General features: G+C 46.9%; 1 protein-coding gene across 1 annotated transcript in view; it reads right to left on the bottom strand.

Moving 5' to 3' along the window:
• Positions 1–19: 19 nt before the first annotated feature.
• Positions 20–15847, bottom strand: part of MCL1 (MCL1 apoptosis regulator, BCL2 family member) — a 40304-nt gene continuing 24476 nt past the window's right edge. Inside the window, exons 6-11 of the mRNA XM_080369023.1 lie at positions 15529–15592; positions 14380–14626; positions 11102–13989; positions 8455–9244; positions 2891–6740; positions 20–1739 (exon numbers count right to left, since the gene is read on the bottom strand). The gene's annotated coding sequence lies outside the window, so the exon portion shown is untranslated. The remainder of the gene's footprint in view (positions 1740–2890; positions 6741–8454; positions 9245–11101; positions 13990–14379; positions 14627–15528; positions 15593–15847) is intronic.

Genomic DNA, 15847 nt, shown 5'->3' with positions numbered 1-15847 from the left:
GTAACCCTGAGAAGGGAGGTGGGAGGCAGGTCTCATTTATTAGCAGCGGTAAGTGACCCTTTTCCTTTCCTTCCTGGGGAACGGGTAACAGCATTTTCACTGGTCACTTCAGGATTATTGTTCCTGGGAAGGGACAAAATACAACATTCCCTGAGCTGGAACTGTAATCATACAAAGGATGTAACAAAAGAGAAGCACAATTCATAAGAAAAGCTGAGTTTGTGACTGTGGTCTGATTTGTGTCAAGTCTTGTGTGTGTCCAGGCAGACAGGAAAAGGCAGGTAGGATGGAGGGAGCAGGGGCATGTGCTATGTTCCCGGCCAGATCGCCAAGCTGTGCCTGATTTTTTCCCTCCTGCTGTTACAGCACTTATGGTAGAGCTGATGCAGCCTTGTCACAGTCTCTTCTCAGTAAAGAAGCACACGTGGTGCTGAGGACAGAGTGAGGCTCAGCAGGGGAGAGCGAGTGCTGCGGCAGGCTCAGTGGGGCTGAGCAAGTCCAACACTTGGTGACATGGGCACTGGGACTGTGGGTGTGCAGTGGGGGAACACTGCAGGGAACGCAGACAGGAAGGCTGCAGTTGATGGGAAGGCTTTGGAGAAGCTGCCATGGAGGCAGAGCTGAGGGTGGGTGGGCAAGACAGCTCTTGGGAGCGCCTTCTGGGGATGGAGTCTGTAGAGCTATAATGGGGGTAAGCAAGGCAGGAGCCTGACAGGAGAGAGGCATGTGGAGGTAGGTGGGAAGGGTAAGCCTGACAGGATGGCTCTAGCCTTCCTTTGCTCCTCTTTGCCATCCATGGCACCCATTTGGCTTCATCTGTCTTGCCTATGGGCGTTCTGACTTCCAAGCTCTTATTCACATTATTCCTACTGCTTGAAATGCACGATACATCCATCATTGTGCCATTACAACAGTCACCTCATGAGCACCAGCTGAAATCAGCAATCCCTTCTGCATGTATCAGATGTCTTGCCATGCTCTCCATGCATGCAATTACTGTGGTGTGCTTTTGTGCCATAGTTTTCTTGCCAGCTGTCTTGGCTCTGGTTGCCTCAGGTTGCTAGGTTGTCTTTGCATGGGGGCCCATGCTTTCTGTGGCCTTCAGTGTACCCCAAAGCCCTCCGTGTTCCTTTCAAAGCAACCCAGACCTTGCACAGATCAAGTGTGCTCTGTTGTGTAGAGTGGTGCACTGTGGCATTCCAGGTTTGTAGACTCTTCTGTCCATCATTCTTCCCACTGGTCACCTTTGTTTTGCTGGCTGTTCTCTAAGGCAGCACACTATAACGCTTTCCTACCTGCCTGTACTGATGTCTCTACTGTGGTCATCTAGGCTGAAGTTTTTCCGTCTCTTGATGACTGCCCTCTCAGCTCTGCTGGCCTTTCTCTGGTGGGAAGTACTTGCTGACCTGTCTTGCCTGGCTGTCTGGGCTCGTGTTTTGCCACCTGCATCGTGACCTTCATGGCCTAGGTCTTTTGGGTTAGCCATCTTGCTAACGATTTTCTTATGAGCAGCACTCTCTGCCCCTCCTTCCTTCTTTTATCCGCTGCAGGACACCTGTGCTACACTGTTGTGTTTTTTCTGGCTGCTGTTCTTTTCTGTGCTTATTGTGGTTCTTCTCATGGCCTATCCTTCAATCTAGCACAGAGTTTCTTCATGAGTGTTCTTATACTGCTCTGTGATTTTTGTTGCTGCTTTGTCTTCTTCCTGGCCTGGGGTTGTCTTGCCTATAGATTTCCAGCTGTGGAAGCAAATAATGCTCATCAACAGTGTATGGAGGAAAGAGGAAATAATGGGAGGGCACAAAGCAGATGTAAGGAGCAGCGGCAGAGGCATAAGAAGTTGCAGGGTAGGGTCGCTGTCAGGGAAGGCATCAACATGTTATTTTCGTTCAGACAGCATGTTGCATGGTACTGGTGGCTGTCATTCATGGACAAGGAGATAAATACCTGGCCCTGTCTTCACAGGCACCACAACTGATAGTGGCAGAGCAGCTTGGCTGGCAGCCTGGGCTAGTTTCTTCTGGCTGGTGGTGGACAAGTGCCAGGGCAAGAGAGCTCCTCTAAGTTGCCTGGGGCACTTGTGATCCTCATGTCTGCTGATAATAATACCACCACAGAGTACCAGGGAAAGAAGAGGTGGCACTGCACAGCACCATTACCAGGCAGGGCAAGGTCTGTCTGGAGGACCTATTTGATTTTCCCTGGCTTTTCTGCTCACCTTCTAGTCTGAGGTTTCTCCGCAAAGTGTATGGTTGCCTGCTGCAGCTGCAGAGGCAGGTGTAAGCAGACCTACAGGCCCAGACTCAAAGCCTGGGCTACAGCTTCATCAACTGTACTGGGGTGGGTGACGTCCAAAAGGCCATCAGCATCCTCAGCTGCAGACCAAGATCACCAAAGTGCCAGACACCAGTGGGTCCCCTGCAGGGGACAGATGCCAGTGTCTCTTGGGGGGTGATCATAGAAGTGCACCCCAGGGGGTCCTTCAGGGTGTGTGTGTGTGGATGCTGGGTTCCCTGGTGGGGCGTATGTACCTGTGTGTGCACATGTGTGGGAAGTGGTGATGCCTGGGTCCCCAGTGCTGATAGCCCCCCCTCAGTGTCCTATGCCCAGCCTAGCTTGGTCTCCATCCATGATGCCAACCTCTACATGAGTGGCTTCCCCAAGACATGGGGCAGGAAATCGAGCAGCTGTTCTCCCAGTACTGCTATATCACCGCCTCCTGCATCCTCATCAACCAGCACACAGATGCGTCCAGATGGCTGGGTCTCCCCCCAGGGATGAGGGGCTGCCCAGATGCCTGGGTCCTCAGTAGGGTCTATAGCGGGGGGAACTGTTCCTGGATCCCACGGGTGGGCAGTGGGGTGTCTAGGAGAGGGAGTTTTTCAGATACCTGGGTCCTGCAGGAGGGTCTGTGGAGGGGATTTCCTGGATGCCTGGCTCCTGCGTGGGTGCAGCAGTCTCAGGGTTCTGCTGCCTGGATTCCCCGCACAGAGGTGTCTCAAGGAGGTGTCTTCATCTGCATTGACAAGCACATGGAGGCAGAGGAGGCTGTCCAGGAGCTGTGCGGTCAGAAACTGCTGAGTGCCACTGAACCCATCCCTGTCAAGTTTGCCAACAGCCACGGCCAGATTTGGCTCATTTTGTCCCCAGGCTGGTGCCAAGTGGGGACTGTGCCCATCTCTCCTCAGGCCCAGAAGTCCAGGGGAGTGTCTGTTTGCTCTTCTCTTTTTTCCTGTTTTTGGAAGGGGAAGCTTTTTTGGGAGAAAGAACAAACAATAATGAATAATAATAAGAATGGTAGCACTAATGGTAGCGATGTGAGAGGCCAACACAGTATGTGGTGACTCCCCCAGAGTGACAAGACACAAACCCATCTAGTTTTACAAGAGAAGGGGGGAAAAAAAAAAAATCCTCTGAAGTCTCCCATAACCACCCCTCTGGACCGAAGCTGTGGGAGGTGGGAATCTGTCATGTGCCCCTCTAGTTGTCTGGAAGCAGGGCCAGAGGTTGTGACCTCAAGTGGGGTCAAAGCCTGTTTTGGCTGGGGGGTTGATGCAGTGAAGTGGCCCGAATCAGAGGCTGCCAGGAAGTCCTGCTGCCTCTGAGCCCCCAGCACCCCCAAACCAGGGGGGTCTTGTCCACGCTGCCCTGTCCTCATCCTTCTCCAAATACCCTAAAATGGGTATTTTTTTCCCCAGCCTCCTCAGCTTGCTGGTATGATTTTACTTGGCTGAGTGCCCCATAGCAGCCCCACTGACATCATCATTGTCATTATTACTCTTATTACTATTATTATTTGTCTTCTCAGTCAGAATATTTTCTTGCTTTTCAGTGATTTTTGGTTCCTATTTATTTCAATTCTTTGTTCATTTTCTCCAGCCCTGGGACCCTCCCCTATCTGCCCTCACATCCCACTTTTTGCATTGTGTCATACCTGTTTGCAGCTTTTTGTAGTTTTAACATACTGATAACGTAAATATTCCTCTTCCTCACATGTGCATATGTCCCAAGATGGGTGAGGGACCCAGGCATCCAGGGCCACCTTGACCCCTCAGGACTTTGGAAGGACCCCCTTCTCCCTGACTTCTGCTCTGCCTGACCTGGTGGTTGGGTCCTCCCAGATGAGCACTAGGTCAGGATGCCTGAACTCCTGGGTGTGGGGCAGAGAGGAGGAGCTGGGGGCAGGACACGAAGGACCATGCAGGTGAGAACCAACTGCCCTGGATGCTTGAGGTGGGCAGTGACTGGAGAGGAGTGGCAGGCGCAGGGCAAGATGGTGAGGAGGGAAGCGTCTTTCTCCCTGTCCTCTGTAGAGGCAAAAAACATTAAAGCTGTCTTGGAGCAATACTTGCCATTTTCCACATTTGCCATTTAGGTTATGAAACCACACAACTTCCCGAGAACAGTTGTGCTCATGTGGTGTTGCAGGTTAGGACTGCTTGGGCAGGGATTCCCAAAGTTGCATGCCATGCCCACAGGACAGCTGTCTGCAGAACAAAATTCAAGGACACTGTACTTCTCAGAGGTAAGACTTGCAATTTGTTCCCCTCAAGACCCATCCATTTGCTTCTGGGCTTCTCACAATCTTTTTATTTGCTGTCTTGTTCCCTCAGAAGCCCATTTCCTTCTAACTGCCATGATTACTCTGCTTGCCTTTTCGTTACTGCGGGCTCTTTGGTAGTATCGAGATACTCATTTGTCCTTTTGCACCATTAAATCCTCTCAAAACTTCTCCACTTGCTTTTGGCACATCCCAGTGGTCTTGTTTTTGACCCCCTCAAGACCCCTTTGTTTGCCCTCAATCTCTTCAGAACTCTGACTTTCATCTACTCTTCTTCAGGACAGCTGGGCTTGTCTTTTGGAGCACCTGAGAGCCCCATGTTTACATTCATTGTACCCTCAGATCCACGCCGCCCAGCATTCTTGTTGCTTGGGGACCTGCCTATTTGTGAATCTTGCACCCCAGAGACCTCTGTTTGCCTTCTCATGATCCAGAGCCCTGCATATGCCCTCTAGTCCCTGCAGGACCTCTGTTGGTCAGCGTGCCCCACAGCCATCCTTTTGTCTCTGCACTGCAGGCACTGCTATAAGCTGCCTGAACCCCTTCATACCCTTCACGTGCCCTCCATACCCTCAATTTTCCTTCCGGGCACCAGAATCAATGTGTGACAAGTAGCCTTGTCAAAACCACAGGCCTTCAAAGGGGCTTCTCTGACCTGCATAGTCCTCTTAGGAGAAGGACTTCAGCATTGCTCTGCACGGGTTCATTTGTCTCTCTTAACACTCCTCCTGAGGTGTTCTGCCATTTATTTTTGTTTGAGCTTAAGTGTTACTTAAAGTGCTTGGTATGGTTTCTGTGGCTGCTACCTTCCCCCCAGCCTCCATCCTGGCATTTTTAGGGACTTATTTCTGTTAAGGGAGTCAGATGGAAAAAACTAGGAGTCTGGGTGACATAGAACTATTGCTGCTGATCTACGGTATTCACTTTGCAACTAGAGATATTTTAGAGAAAGGTTCTTACCGGATTTAATTCTGCTTTGTCATTCAGTCCTATCCAGAATGTAGTACTGCACAAGTTCAGCAACCTATGTGAATGTGTCTAGCATCACGTGTGGCAGCAAGCACTTGTCAGGTTGGGCAGACAGCTGAACGGATGCAGTGTCAGCTGTGGTTTTTGAATGTGCCTAGCCTTGTATGTGTGGTTTTGTTTTCCCTTGCAGGTAAGAGTTGAAATAGCATTTTCCTTATTTAACGCCCCCCAACCCTCAACAATAAAACCCAGCCAGTGTTTGTTTGTTTTTTTAAATTTTTTCTTTCAGCTGTTGTTTTTTCCCTGCCCTGCCATATATAGTGTAGTGAATGACCATGGGGAGATGATTGTGGGTCTGACTGTTGAAGGGTGTGTGGAATTGAAGCAGATGGTCAGAGCAGAGGAGGATTGGGCCATGAAGCAGGTGAGTGTAACTGGTTTGTGTGAGTGTGGAATTCTAAATTCTTTTGAGAGGCTTTATAGTTTTTGGTGTCACTTGATGGGTGGAGTGTTATTCCTGTGTGCAGGTTTGGAAGGTGAGGGCCCACCACAATGTGCAGAGCTCCCTCGTTTTCCACGAGGAATCCAAATCATGGATATGATGTTGCTGTGAAGAGATAGTTGTGGAGATGCTCAGGACAGCTGTGTGTCTCAGAATAAAATCCTTTGTGCTGTGTGCGTGCATGTGCATTCCTCCTTTGAAATAAAGGTGAGCTGACACGGTGTTTCAGTGTTATGTATCATACCTGGTGTGATATGTCTGTCCTTGCCACAGATAGCGTTCATTTCCGCCGTGTCGCCACAGCATCAGCAGCATTGTGAGTTTTGTTGGACACGCTGTTGGCAAAGCCAGTGGTTGACAGGGCTGTAGGTGTTCGGGCAGCACTGTGTCAGCTGAAGGCTCCTGAGGCATAGCAGCAATGGCCGGGTGCAGCAGGTGGTGGTAGCACAGCCACGCAGCCAGCGGGTTGCTGTTGTGCAGCTGTTGCATGTGTATTCGTCCCCCTAGGAATTTGCGGTTCCCAGAAAAAAGGGGTGGCAGAGCTGGAGGCAAGCAGGTGATGGTTAAAGGCTGCGGTGCTCGCTCGGAGGGGTTGTTCTCTGTGGAGCTTCAAACTTTGGAGCTGAAGTGCAAAATTGTCAAGTGCCTGAGCTGGACTATAGCATTTGTCCACTCTCTGGATGTGTCGAGGCGTTCCAGTTGTTCTTCCTGGAAATGTCAATGTCCTTGGTTTCTATTATTTTGACTACTTATTTACTTTAAAACTTTTAGAATAAAAACTTAAACAACAGTAAACAGAATAGTCTTTGGGAGTAAATAACGCCTATGATCTACTCTAGCTATTAAAACTTTGCAGAGAGCAATTATTCCTAATTTGTATAATACAATTACAAAAATACAGAATATAAATGATAGAGCATGATCAGAAGTAATACCTTTAGAGAAACAACTCTGGTTAACATTTAGAAAAAAAAACAATGTGTGCCAGTTAATCCACTTAGTAAAGCAACAATTACAATGTTAAGAGTGTAAATAAATAAAAGAAGTATTATTTAGGAGTCAGTAATGGCTAAATTTAATTGCAGCTATTAATGAACCAGGCAGTAATTAGTCCCAATCTGTATTAATTAAAACAACTAATAATTTAGAAATCCTTTTAAAGTGACAAAGATAGAAAACTAATTGCAAGTCATTAATAGCTGAATTTAAACATCGTAGTGATAAAAGAAATTGCAGACATTAATGACTCCAATTGGAACCAAAATAATAAAGTTTTAGATTTAAAAAAAAACAGAATTGGAAACTAATTGGGAGTCTTGAATGCTCAAATTATAACACAGCCATACATACGTAAGTCTGGAGGTAATGACAACTCCTACTTAGAACCAAACACAGTAATCAAAGCTTTAGATTTTTAAATAAGGAGAAATATAAATGAATCATTAATCATGCTTAAATGTAGATATAAAAAAAATTCCCAAGTGGTAACGATTCCCCACCAGAACTAACATAAAATTAAAAGATTTAATGTAAAAATAAAATTCGAAAACTAACAGTAAGTCATGACTGCGTAAATTTAAACAGACTTTTTTTGGGGGGGACACTAGTCATTTGTACTAATTGCTTCCAAGTAGAGCTAAAATAAAAATAATGCAAATTGAATATGATTAATGAAAAGTTTAGATTTAATTTTAAAAACATTTAGAGCACTAACTGGGCATCGTTAATGCCTATTATTTAATTAATAACAGCAATGTTAAATTTATGCATTAACGATACCCAAGCAGTATTATCATAATAAAATTTTCCAGGTATGAAGTAGAAATAGAATACTAACTGGGAGTTTATTATAATAATCTCTTATTGTAATTATGGTAATTAAAAATGTACTTCTAATTAGGTTTCCAATTCATAACCTGAAATAATGATTTAGAGTGGTAATTAACATTTCCTTTGGTGTCAGTTTGGTTTTAGCACTCCTTTTCCGTTTTTCCCGCTGCAGGAGTAAATGGAGCAGTCTTTGCATTCACTGGGTTTTCTAATGGTAAACTAATTAATTAGGCCATTTGAATAATATCTAATTCAAGAATAAGATAAAATAGACGGAATGAATTAATTGCACCCAAGGAGCATTCCATTTAAGTGCTGCACCAGCAATAAGACTTGGGACCCCTTTTGTATTTTTTTTTCTAACTAGTCATGCATTTGTGCACCCGTACCTGCCGTTCTAATTTGGGGTAACTACTGATCAGAATAATCATGAGAACAGACTGTCGTAACCTATAATTAGCAATAAATTAAATAGCAATTATTAAAGATGCAAATAACGCAACTACCCAAACGACGGCGTCGTCGTGTAGTGCCGCGTCCCGTCCCGTCCCGTCCCCGGTCACGCCTCACATTAACACCCCCTCGCACCCACCGAGCAGCAGCGGCAGGCAGTGACGTGCCGCACGGAGGAGGAGGCCGGGGAGGCCCGGGAGGCCCGCGTCCGCCGCACCAACGGGTACCGCCGCGCTCCTCGTCCAGGAGCTCCCGCTTCTGGCCGCCCCCGGAAGTGGCCAGGTACTCCTCCGGAAGTCACTCTCTATGGGCCGGCAGTCCTCCAGGATACCGGAAGGGCCCATCACTCCTCCGGAAGTCGCACTCTATGGGCCGGCAGGCCGCCCGGGGCCCTGGCGTTGCCTAAGTCGTACCCGACCTACCCACGCTCCTCCAAAACTCGAGGGTGTCTCCCGCGGGGCTTCCCTTGCATCACCCCCCCCCCCCCCCCCCCCGGCGTCCGTGGGCCGCTCACTCACTCCACAGTGCTGCTTTCTCCAGCTGTTGGGCTCCCTGTGAAAGGGTTAAGGCCTGAAGAACAAGGAAGATGTTTTAAATACTTTAGATAACTTAGCTGAGCAAAAGGGGCTCCAGATGGCTGTGAGAGTGTTACCAAAAATTGGGAATCAAACCTCTTAACACCACTGTAGCATTAAGAAGCAGGCGCTCCTTTACTGTAGCACTGGGTGCTCAGTGGCATCTCCACAAATCAAGCACACCTGTGTAGATTTTACCATTACATTTATACACAAAATTGCAAGGTCATACACTCCCAATTACAATGATTGGTTAGTAATTTGCATAGAATTGTAATATTCGCTGTGTCATCCTTTTCTGTTACTAAGCTTGTGCAGGGGAAGGGTCTTCACCTGGGCAAGGGTCTTCTTGACCTGTGGGTGTGATTTTTTTAGTATTATAATGAAGGCAGCTCACTTCAAGGCACCTTAAAATTTAGTTTTGTTGCCAAGTTGGAAGGCTGGATATCGGCCTTGCCAATCTGTTCGATAACACATCCTATGCACAATAGAACCTGGGTGTTCTGGTTATGGTCTAGAGAATAAAGACTAAGGGTATTATGGTCTATATCACAGGGACTTCAAGCAACAGTCTTGGATAACTAGCAGCACAGCGATTCATATGTCCTTAGTTAATAAGTGCTAACATATTTCTATCATGAAGGTTAACTCCTTAGAATCAAAAAGTACTTATAACTAACTGTTACATAAACATAAAATAGAAAAAGATTCAGTAAGATCTTAAGGTAATCTGCAACAAGAGGAGGAGGTGCCTGGCTAACAGGTGTGCAGGTCCATAAAGATAAGAAAGTTACGAGAGAATGGCAACAACAGCCTGGGAGGACATGGTCTGCAGAACTGAGATTGCGCAGAAGTCAGTCAGTCAGGGGACGCAGTGAATACGACTACAAACCTTCATCTGAAGACCCCGACGACCACCCAAAGACCACCAGGGAAGATGACTGCATGCGGATCAGGCATTTAAATCTCATGTTTATGTAACTGAGTTCTTGGAAATCTTATGGATATGTATAACTTTACGGTATATAGTCTCTGAAAGCTTGCCAGATTGTTGGAGCACTTATGGTGGAGCTATCCCCAGCGCTGCAATAAAGGATGCCTTGCTTAATAACAGCCTGCTGTTACTGAGTTTTATTATGTGGGACTCCTAACCCAGCTGCACCTAGCTTCTTGCTTTGGTGAGGGAAGTTAGAAAGCAAGGGAGTTTGGATTCTGCCGATCTTTGTATCACCTGTCACAATCCTTCTCTGCAGTCCCGTTCCCTAGCTCACGCCCTCCTGCTACACCTCCCTGCCCAGCCGACTGCCATTTCCCTTCTCTCTTCCAGTGACCTGCACTCTGCTTCTCAGTTTTGGCAGCCTCCACCTCTGCCCGGCAGCCCATCACTCCAGGAGCTGACCGGCCAACTGTCTGTTCCCCACTGGACTGGTGAGTGTGGCTCCAGGAGCAACAGCCAAGGTATCCTGGGGCAAGGGGAGTGTTGGAGCCCCTGAGCCCCCAAGCACGCTTGCTCCTAGGACTTGGAGCATAACTGAATAACCACTTGCTGTTTCCTTTGCCCTTCTGACTGTGTTTGCACTCACATACACCAGACAAGGGGCTGTGAAGGAACCCAAGGGAGGAGATGAAGTGCTGTGGGGGTTGGGCAATAGCCTCCTGTTGTTGCTGGTCTGCAGCTGTGGGCCAGGGCTGGGGGAGCCCCAGGTGCAGGCAGTGAGGCAACAGACACCCCCTGTAAGGGGTGGCTGCTGTTGGAGGGTCTGGTGCTGTCCTGCCCTGGATGGCCATGGAGGGGCCCGTGTGAGGAGTGGAGCGGTCACTGAGCACTGCTGGGCTGTGGCTGCACTGAGGAAGGTGAGCGGGGAACCAAATGATCAACTGGCAGGTCCTGGGGAAAGCCCCGAGGAGGGTGGCAGTGCTGGTGGGGTCTGAGAAGCACAGAGCGGTGGGGGTGCCACGCCATGCCGTGTCGGAGCCAGCAGTGAGGGCTGCCAGGAGCTTGGCAGTGGGGACAAAGGGGAGCTGTGCTGTGTTGGAACCGGTGGTGAGGGCTGCCAGGAGACAGGCGATGGGGAAGCGGGAGGGGAGCTGCCCAGAGCTGCAGTGGTGGATGCCGTTGACTGCACCTGCCTTGGGCTCATGTGGATTGTCTTTGCCTGGCCTTGCTCTCCTTGTAGTGTGGGCGCAAGAAGGGGCAGGTGGAGCACTTACTGGCTGTGGACAGGAGCTGCTTTGGCTGAAGCTGGACAGGCCAGAGAAAGCTGGAGAAGGATCACATCTTCAAGAAAGGCAGGAAGGAGGATCCAGGAACTACAGGCCTGTCAGCCTCACCTCAGTCCAGGGAAGGTTATAGAACAGATCATCTCGAGTGCCATCATGCAGCATGTGCAGAACAACTGGGGGATTAGACCCAGACAGCGTGGGAAAGGCAGGTCCTGCTTGATGAATCTGATCTTCTATGACAAGATGACCTGTCTAGTGGATGAAGGAAAGGCTGTGGGTGTTGCCTGCCTGGACCTTAGTAAAGCCTTTGACACAGTCTCCCACAGTATTCTCCTGGAGAAACTGGGTGCTCATGGCTTGGATGAGTGTGCTCTGCACTGGGTTAAAAGCTGGCTGGGCAGCTGAGCCCAAAGAGTGGTATTAGAAGAAAGAAACTTGTAACTAATCCTGTGTATGATGAATGAATATGCAATGTACTATGAAGTATAAAAAGTGGACAGATGAAGGGAGAAATTAGGGAAGACTCCATCGGAACTTCTGGGATCCGTTGATGGGCTGAACCTGTCTTCTTCCCCATAGGGACACCTATCAGGTAAGAACTTTGTTTTATGCATGCTAAATAACTAACTCACGCTAGCTGTTATTAGCAATTATAATTTAGTTGTATGTAGTTTAGTTGTATATAATTCAAAGCTTGTTTTTGCAGACAGGCCCTATCACTGGTCATCATGAACCTTAATTTGTCACGATTTTCTATTAATAAAGAGTGTTATTCCGTGAACTGTTGATGTGAGTCCTTTGTGGGTGCTGGCAGTTGCCAGCAGCGGGTAACACAAACAAAGCAGGAAGACCTGCTGAGGGGTCCCCTTAATGCTGCTACAGTCGAATTACCCTTCGATCCAGTGGGACTTTTCAGTGAAGGGTCCCTGTACTGGGATGCTGACAGACTGGTCAGGAACAAGGGTCTCTGCCTTCCTGGGGCGCTAACAGACAAATACCTTGGGTTGAGAGGACTGCGTACCGCTCCCCCACCCCCCCCCTTCATGTGACAACATGGCACACACCTTGAGAGAAGCAGGGAACAAGGTCTGAAAGAAGCCCACACTTTCCTTGGTAGAGTAGTGGAGCATCAAAGGATGGAACACATGAGGGCACTTCAGCAAAGGAGTTACGAGTCTAGTTAACAGAAGACAGTTTCTCCACCCTGGGATGCCTGACCAAAAATGTGTATGTGGGTGAGAGTGGAGGGAGAGGCTGCGTTAGGACGGATGCCTAGGAAGAGGTATTTCAGCACTGGTGGGCAGACACGGAAGATCAGGTGCTCACGCAGGTACAACATGCAGTACTGACAACTGGGAACACTACTCAAGCCAGTACCGTAGGAGCTAGAAGACAACACTTGATGAAAAAGATCTGAAGTGTTTCCAACTCACCATCTTGACACTCCAAACAAGCCACAGCTCAGGAAATCAGAATTAAGACGCAAGGCTGAATGTACCTGCTAGCCCCTCTGGCAAATTCAGTTGTCTGGGACCTCTCAGACATCTTGTTGTTGAGACAGGTGTTGGAAAATCCAGATCTGACGGTACTGACTTCATATCCCTACACACGCCCTGTTCCCAGAACTCTCCTCTCACATCAGGACTGGCAGTGTTATCTCACGCACCAGCTTCAAGCAAGCAAGAGGCATTTGCTCATACTCTATAGTGACCAAAGGTTCTGAAGACACACAGACTGAAAAGTCGGGACAGCATTACTGTTAGATTGCAACACTACCAGAATCGTTCCCGGTTTGTACTGAAGTACAACAGTAAGTCATAACACATAAAAAAATGCAGAGGAGAGGTTTATGTAGCCAAGGACCACTTACTCCAACTTGTAACTGATCAATCAACTGAAATCTATAAATCGGGTATGCATTAACACGGACAAAGCAAACGTAGTAAGACGCAAGTTTAGGCTTAAGGGTCAAGTCAGTGGAGCCTTCCCTGGAGAGAGGCTCTTTCCTCTAACCAGCTCGCCCCATTGTCAGTCTCCTAGGATTTAAAGATGCAACCAAAGTCAAGTTCTACCAGAGCAGCTGCTTGATTTCTAGTAGGAAAAGCCTGTTAGCTCAGCTGCTTTGCTCCTGAAATGCATCAATGACGCCTTGTCCCAATTTCAGAGGGACTTGCCTCGCAAAAGTACCGAGTATAATATATATATATGCACACACACACAGAGGAGCTTGTCTGATCTGCCAGTGTAATAGATTTGTGTCCTATAAACTCTTCAAGAGTTTGTGGTGTTTAAAACGCTGTGAATTCAGCCGTCCCTTGTCCCCATGAATATCATAGCAGGCATACGGTGATGGAAAGGCTATGAGAGCATCCATCCATGAATGGCAGAAGAGCATCTTACCGTGTCTCTCGGCTTCTGGAGTCACACGATTGGCAGCTTGGAAGCCCCGCCCCTAGGCGTCAAGCCTGCACATGCGGTGCCCTTAGTTTGCCAGAAAGGCTTCTGCGCATGCATCAAAGCAGATTGCGTCATAGGCATGCGCCGCCGGGAGCCCCGCCCCTTTGGCGTCAAGCCGAGTCTGCGCAAGTGCTGCCCGTAGTTTGCCAAAAAAGCGTCTGCGCATGCGCATATGTCACGGGAACCCCGCCCCTAGGCTTCAAGCCGAGTCTGCGCATGCGCTGCCCTTAGTCTGCATGGGGCGGTGCTGCCGCCTGGTGAAAAAAAATCGGTACTGCAGCCAGTCTATCTAAGACTGCACAGTTTATTATAGGAATGGAATCAATAAGGGAACTCTTCCCACGGCCCGTTAGGAAGTTGCCTGGCTTCACACCTCGGTGGATGAAGTTCTTAGAATGAACGTATTCAATTCAACTAGTCTAGATAGAGAAGAAAAAAAAAAATCACTCGTGAGACTAGGCATACACTTTTTTTCCTTATAAAAACACTAGCAACATTGTCTTAACGATAAAAGAGGTAATGAAACTTTTTATTGTAAAATGTAAGGGCATTAAAGAGAACATAATTCGATAGACAATACATAAACCTCTCCAGCTCTTTCCCCCTGTCTATTTGACATTTGTTTCCAAAAACTTTCTTGGGCGAACGTCTTTTGTCTTTGAGCAGTGCAACAGATGGTTTGCAAACAGTGCAAGTCTGCTTTTTAAAAATCAATTCAGACTTTGTAATCACTTTAGATGGGGCACTTTGTATTTAAGAGAAACAAAAGGAATTTTGAGTCTTTCCTTTAATGATATGGGCCTATTCACCTCTAAATTACAGAAACAACGTATTTGGTTCTGATCTCTCGAGGAATCTTAATATTCCAACATACTGCGCCGTCAAGATCAACAAAGCAGTTTCCTACCATTTGGCCAGCGAGCAACAGGACTGTCTCGAGACTAAGTTTCCTTGAACAAAAACTGAAGAGATCTTCAAGACTCGGTCCAAATGGCTCCATCACCGTTAAATCGTAGTCCCCTTCAGCTCCACACCACTTCATTGTGGGAACGCCCACTAGAAAAAAAGAAAAAGTTTATTCAGTGTAACAATTTGATTGATATACAAATCTTCAAGGCTCCCAAGATGAATTCTAAGAGGGTCAGGACTGTGAATGTTTGTACTCACAGTGAAGCTCAAGATCTTATGCAACCCTCAGCCAAGGAAAAGGTGAAATCATCATAGCCGAACATTTCCCCATCTGTAAGCTGCCCATCCTTAGCATAAAGGACTCCAAATTGAAAATTCACAGGTCCTGGAGAAATAAAAACAAATATTATAGGATAAACAGACAATCAAACAAAAGACCTAAAATAATGTTTTCTCTAAGGACTTTTATATACATCTTTTGTATATGTCCTACACACGGGAATATACACTTCATACCAGCTCCATTACATGCTCAAGTAGCAGATACCTAATACTTTACTTTTGATCACAGATTACGATTTTTTATGATATTACGAAGTTGGTCATCTATTAATATGATATATTATTATGCCGGTGCTTAGAATGATTTTTGATCTCAGATGTTGCACAGAAACACCACATTTTTTTACTGCAATAAGCAATTGATGTCTAAGTCGTTATACATCACCAAGTGAGTGCTAGGAGTGAAAAGTTTACATTTACCTCTTGCTCTTCAAGAGCCAATAAATCCTGTAAACAAAACAATATCTTTAGCACACCGGTACTGAAGACAGCACAAAACCCCCTGTAATGTACTCACGTATTTGTTTAATTTCAAAGTAGCCAGTTCAACTGATAAAGACAGCTGATTTTGTAACTGTAACCCTACTCCTCATTATTATCCTGCCACCAAAAGAAACAAACCACTAGCATTTATACATAACGACCTATTTTTCCAGAAAATAATAAAAAGCCACAACCAAACGAAAAAAAAAGAAGTCACCTCCTACCTTCTGTATCCCAGGATGAAAAGTTTCCTTCGGGCTCTTCCCAAATTTGTCATGGCTAACAGCACTGAAATGCAAATGAAATACTGCTTTATAGGAGAGCAAGTATACATTTCCACATTAAACAGCTCACTGGCTGTAGTTAGAATCGATTTTGAAAAGAATTGTTCAAAGAGCCTTGCTTACGTGGAATTTTTCGTGGAAGAGCCATTTATTTCCCACACTACTAACCGCTGAGACTTCCTAAACTTCTTTTGGATTTTAAAAACAGAAATAACTAGGACCCTGCACGGAGATCAGTTTTAAGTGTACTGTATTTACT

Source organism: Falco punctatus, assembly GCF_963210335.1.
Source record: "Falco punctatus genome assembly, chromosome: 18".
NCBI classification, from domain to species: domain Eukaryota; kingdom Metazoa; phylum Chordata; class Aves; order Falconiformes; family Falconidae; genus Falco; species Falco punctatus.
Note: the sequence above shows the minus strand (reverse complement) of the source record. Positions and strands in the feature narration are given on the sequence as shown.